Source organism: Tupaia chinensis, unplaced genomic scaffold (assembly GCF_000334495.1).
Source record: "Tupaia chinensis unplaced genomic scaffold, TupChi_1.0 Scaffold145933_1, whole genome shotgun sequence".
Taxonomy (NCBI): Eukaryota; Metazoa; Chordata; class Mammalia; order Scandentia; family Tupaiidae; genus Tupaia; species Tupaia belangeri.
This window is the reverse complement of record NW_006205792.1, coordinates 180,711-186,825: the sequence shown is the minus strand read 5'-3', so window position 1 is coordinate 186,825 and position 6,115 is coordinate 180,711. Positions and strand designations below refer to the sequence as shown.

The 6,115-nt window shown below is 40.9% G+C and overlaps 1 long non-coding RNA gene across 1 annotated transcript in view; it reads right to left on the bottom strand.

Moving 5' to 3' along the window:
* LOC102499348 (uncharacterized) overlaps nucleotides 1-4,339 on the bottom strand; it is a 5,590-nt gene extending 1,251 nt beyond the window's left edge. Inside the window, exons 1-2 of the long non-coding RNA XR_337439.3 lie at nucleotides 3,329-4,339; nucleotides 744-992 (exon numbers count right to left, since the gene is read on the bottom strand). This is a non-coding gene — a long non-coding RNA (uncharacterized LOC102499348). The remainder of the gene's footprint in view (nucleotides 1-743; nucleotides 993-3,328) is intronic.
* Nucleotides 4,340-6,115: the final 1,776 nt, after the last annotated feature.

Sequence of the window (6,115 nt, the reverse complement as noted above, 5' to 3'; positions counted from 1 at the left end):
AATATATCCTGATAAATCTGTCTTTTTTCTATATGGCCTGGTTGCTGCTTGACAAGCAGCATTAGCATTTTCATATGCCAATTATTTAACAAAATTGGTACCTCCATCAGTACTGCCAAATATTTTCCCTGTTGTAGTAATTAACCAATGAACAAACTCGGATGTGAGCAGGTTGTAAGATGGCAGTTGTTTTTTTGAAAGGCAACCATTTTGAATCATTGTGTTTGACTGCCTTTGTTTCTAAAGTTTTTTGTTCAGACAGCCATTTTGGGTTACTGCACATGGCAGTCTGTTTCTAAAGTTTTTTTGTTCAGACAGCCATTTTGGGTTACTGCATTTATCAACCTCAACCTCTAGGATTTCCTCCTCTGAACTAGTTGATGACTCGTTTTTCTTTGGTTCTTGTAGAGCTTTAAGGTTGCTTTTCTTTTTTAGTTTTTTAGATCTTTTTGGGTTTTGTCTTGCTTTCGGGGCTTTTAACTTCTTCCTCACTATCTAGGGAAATAAGATCCTCTCCCTGTTTGTTTTCAACTTTAGAATCCTTGGTTAGATCTGAGGTGGCTATAGCCTCCTCCTGGGATTGATCATTTTGCTCCTGGTGTTGATCATTTTGCATGATCTGCTCTCCCTTAACGAGCATAACGACAAGGGCTTCTATTAAGCTCTGAACTGATATTTTGTGCTGACTAAGCTTTTGTCCCATTATTACCCATACTTAAAATAAAACGTAAGTAAATACTTACCAGGACATCTTCTCTTCGTCCTTCTATGTCTTTCGCTGGCCTTTCTCAGGATGAGTCTCTGCTGTCCCCTTCTGTTTTCTGCCATGGTCTTTCTCAGGATGAATCTCTGCCGTCCCCTTCTGTTTTCCTCTGCTTTTCTTGCTTGCTCTGCACAGGAGCCTTCCTCAGGAGCTCTTCACTGGATCCCTCATACCCAAGTCCCTGTGCAGACGCCAAGTGTCCCATCCCATGGGACAGTTGAATAGGTTCCTTGGGGGAGGGAGTGAGAGATGGGACAAACACACGCACACACAATATGAGGTGCTGATCAAGTCTTCTTCTTCTTCCGTTTATTAAGGAAAAATGACGAGTTATATATAGCTGGTGGGCACCAATTCATTGCCCGAAATACAAATGAGATAGAACAGCATGAACCAATCATTGATGTGGTTGGATCTCTCCCATTGCCTTGAAACCCAACCACTTCTGGGGAGAACAGTTGGTCACATGATTTCTGAAAAACGGTTTGCTCAGTGAGGAAGTGAAGTCTAATGGTTTCCAAGATGGTGGATAGCTCAAGATGGCTTCTGTATGCAGTACCCGCCACAAAGAATAAGCAGGTTTATAGAAGCAGACAGCCATGTAAGGGTAAGGGAACAAAATGGATGAATAGTTGTTTATAAGTGGCCTTTCAGATTCCCCCTTCTTCTGATCTGGGGAATCAAATAATTGATTCAAAGAGGGGGAATGGCTTATAGTGGGAGTGGAGAACTATAAGCTTAACAGATTGGATCTGGTCTTGAACAAAGTTAATGAGGAAATGGAGGATGTAAGGGTCAAAGGGAAGGGCAAGGAAGAGGAGCAGAGCAGGACCCATAATGGCAGAGATAAGGTTGGTGAGTCAGGGAGACTAAGAGAAGAGAGACTGATATTATTTTTAGAGGAGTGGTGCGCTTTATGTTTCAGGGGACATTTGTGTTAGTTTTTTTTGTTTGTTAGTTTGTTTGTTATAGATTTTTTTTATGACTAGTCAGTTTTTTTTTTAATAAATTGAGTAACAAAGAGGATAATTAGGACACATGGGACAGTCTTAGTTTGAGAGGATGTTGGGAATTTTGAATATGTCTTGTTGATTTTTTTTTTTTTTTTGCCTTTCAAAGTAGTGTAGTCAGACTGGGATGGTGCTGACCTTTACAGTGGTCGAAATGATGAGGATGACTGTAGGGTCTTTTTAAGGTTGGAGTCAGTTTTTGGGTTGTAAATTTTTTGATCCATACCGAGTTTTTTGGTTGGAATGGATGGACATGTCTGAGGTGGTGACAAGCAGAGTGTCTCAAACACAGTGATGCGACACCATGGGTTGAGTCAGGGGAGTGTAAAAACTTGAGTAAAGTATAGTTATAAATTTTAGTTTTTATTTTTTTAAATTTAAGGAGGAAAGGTTAAGATTTTTAATATATAATTTTATAAGGAGAATTTTTTTATTATGGAGCGTATAAGGCTATTTAAATTAAGCATAAAGTTAATTATTTCTTAAGGCACTCTCTAGACCTTTGTTTAATAGTCTCTATGGCTTCCAGGCAAGGGTCTGGTGATTGATAGTTACACTGTTAAGAAACAGCTAAACAAAAGGATTTGGGGCTAGTTAGCAAAGACAGTAACAGGTACAAAATATCACCCCAGATGCTGTTTTTTATATGGCTAGAAAAATTATTTTTTATTTAAAAAAGCATTACAAAAACAGACAGCTATATAAAAATTTTAAAAAATATTGTTCATGTATAAAACCTAGTGTGCAGCCTTCTCCAGTACATAACTGGTTACTGTGGCTTTTCATAACAGTCTAAAATTAAAATCATTGATATGGTTGACTGCATGAATGCTCAAACAGGATAGTGTACCCAAACCATGCAAGATTACTAAACAGGAATAAAGTTAACAAATTACATGACTATTTGAATGACTCGCCAGAAAATAATGAGTTGAAAAGTGCAATCACAAAATATTAGGTAATTTGTGATCCTATCTATATAACATCCTTGAAATGACAAATTTACGCAAGTGGGAAAGAAATTTTGGTTGCAAATAATGATGTCCACAGTGGTGTGCGGAAGGTAAGTGAGATGTTACAGAACAGCAGGAAATAAATTGTGTGATTAAAAGCATTTGTAGTTTTACTAAGTCTATACGGAAATAAACTTACATATGGAACAAAATACCAAAAAATAAACACACAAATACACAGAAACATATGCAAGTAAGTAGTAATAAAATAGTGAGATGCATATAGGTGGGTAGACTAATTATATTCTTGTCAACATTGCAGTTATGATATTTTTATGTATTTGTGCTTTACTATAGATTTAAACAAGAAAATCATACACAAGAGAAAGCACAGCTCTTTGGCAGTCCTTCTTACAAGGCCAGTCCTGGGGCTGCACTTTCCCTGACTTGTCTGAGACCTTGAAATAACCCTGTGTGTTTGATATTCTTTTCCTCAGTTTTCACAGGAGAAAACTGAGGCCCATAAAGGTGAAGTGACCTTCCTAACACATAGCTAGCAAATGGCCAAGGTGGCACTGTACTGTAGGGGAGGGAGCACTTACCTTTGGAACAGAAGGCCCAGGGTTTGTTGGGAGGTGAGAAACTTTAGGTAGGCGCACAGGAAGTAGGTAATGTAGAAGGGGTTGCCTTTCTGGAAGGCTTCAGGTGCTCTTTCAGGTTCCCACAAGTGAATGCTCTAAAGGTCCCCACCTGTATGTCATCCAGAATCTGGGCTTACACATTCCAATTGGGTGGGATGACGTATGGTTAGTTAACTCAATATGATCCCCAGTCACATGAAAAACCTGGTATCCATAACATGAAGTGAAAATAAAGTGCAAGGTATTTTCTCACATATTTCTAAAAGATATAAAAACTGATTTTGCATCTGACCAAGGATAAGCTGGATGGTAGGGTAAAGGAGGGCAGGAGGCTTGGACTTTGGGGTGTAGGTCCTGTGAGATACTGAAGGAAAGCCCTGGCAGGAGCCCTGAGTGTCTCTAGGGCAGCATCTGGGAAAAAGCCTCCTCAGACATCTCCAGGCCCAGCTTGTGGAGACTCCTCTACCCTGCACTTACTTAAGCCAGCTCTACCCCTCTGTCAGCTGTATGGGTAATTGCCCTTCATCCAGACGGAGGGAGGACAAGTCTCCTGGAGTTGTCAGCAAATAGCAGTAAGGCTAAGAAGCAACAGAGCCCTTCCTGCTATTTTCACTTTCTGGCGGCACATAACAGTGTCTGCAAAGACTACCATCCTGGGATGAAACCAGATGGTAGTCCAGAGCTCACAGTTAATGTGAAACAGACATATGGGCCCTGCCCCAGCACTCTTCTTACCACCCTGCCAGCCATGACCATGCCAGGGTGTTAGCTTAATGAGCCCACCAGGCCTCTACCTTTTAACTCTTGCCCAGAGCATATTCACCTCACATGTCCTCACATTCTCCCAACTAAAGAAAGGAGTGAGGGATCAGGATGGTGGTCAGTCCTAAAGTGCCCTATGTGACCTTTGCATTCTTTCTCGCAATTGGTCAGTAGATTCAGGGGGGGAAGAGCCAAACAAATATCTGTAGAGAGGAAAGGTTCTCACTCCAAAATTTTCTGAGCTCAAATCTTTGGAAGTTGAGATTGAGAAAAACATTCTGGCTCTCTTAAAGGACTCTACCTAAGCAAGGTGTATAGGGGTTGTTTCTGAAATGTAGGCACCTAATTATCAGGGTTCCAAGTTCTGTTGGGGTCTATTGTCAATGAACTGAGACCACTTCTGCTGGTCCCTTTTTCCTGAGATCCTCAGATCATCTCTCTCACAGGTCTCCCCTGGGCTGTTGACTGCTCACCCTCATCCCATACTGTATGCACAACTGAACACAGTGATACCACATAACCCACCCACAGCTGGGAAGGCTCCCAGCTCTGAGGAGCAAGAACTGGGCTCACTGCTGGATCCTCCTGTTTTCAGTGCTATGACCTGGACAAGTCATTATGACTCTCAGGGCCACCCATGACTCCCCACTTTTTCAATGGAGATAGTTCACGCATCTGTTTTTAGAGATGTCACCAGGTGTGTGCATCTGTATACCATATAATCCATGGGCTGGTACCACATGGCAAATGGACAAACTTAGAGATAGGAGTATTACACAAAGAGGTGGGAGGTAGAATCAAATTCAATTTCAAATAGCCTGAATTCTGGTCTCAATATATGGAAAGTAATTTTTCCTATTGACTTTCCTTCCTAGTGTGCACCATGGGGATGTTGGAATTAATTAAAATTCTGATACTGACTTTCTCTGACATAAAACTTATCACGGCTTTTCCATTATATTTAGAATTAGAGGGATGGCAGGTGGCGTGATTGTTAAGGCATATTGCCAACTGTGTTTGAATCCCAAATCTGGTGGCTTATTTTCTCACTCTCATTCCTCTCCCCATCTCTCTGATCAAATTGAATAATAATAACAGTTAACAAAATTAAATAATTATTTAGAATTAGAGCCTAGTGCCTCATGTTCACTTATGGAATTGAGGGGTTCAAGGAAAACCTAATTCTAGGGTTTCTATAATTTCATCCAGCAATTCTTGCTTCCTAGTTACAGGTCCTAGTATAATGACCTCTCTGGGTTAAAATGCATCTAGTTACTGGCTTCTAGACAAAAAAGAAAATCAAAGGTGTTATGTTTATGATTCTTTCTCTCCTGTTTTTATTCTATCTCTCTATCTCATTCCTAAATCTTGAGAATTGAGCTCAGAAATTTAAGTTGCTTCATGATAAGGCTCCAGTGGCAAAGAATTAACAGAGGGCTCAAGCCAATATACATGAATTTAGAACTCAGTACAAACTGAATCCTGCCAATAACTTGTGATCTCAAATCTGAGGCCCATAAAAGTGATGTGACCTGGAAGTTATTGCCTCCTTGCCTCAGGTGGGCCTTAGTTAAGACCACAGCCTCATCCCCCTGAGAGACCTGAAGGCAAAAACACCTAGTTGAGCTGGGTCTCTGTTCTGGTCCACACTGTCAGATAATACAGGATTCCGGTAATCTACAAAATTTGGAGCAGTATCTCACATTTAATAGACTAGTAGAGATTTTCAGGCCCTGCTACCTTCCTCATTACCTCCTTGACTCCCGCCACCCACACTAGTTGCATTAAAACCACCTCTCTTTTCTAATTTACCTCTTCCACCCAGTTGCTGGGCAGCTGAGCATTTACCCTGAAACATTGCTCCTGGACACGTGCATGATTGTCTTCACTTATCTTCCTGGTCAGGGCACAACTGTTGCCTCAATGAGGCCTTTCATACCTGCCCACTCAGTGGCCCCAAGTTCTCCCTCACAGTACCTGCTTACT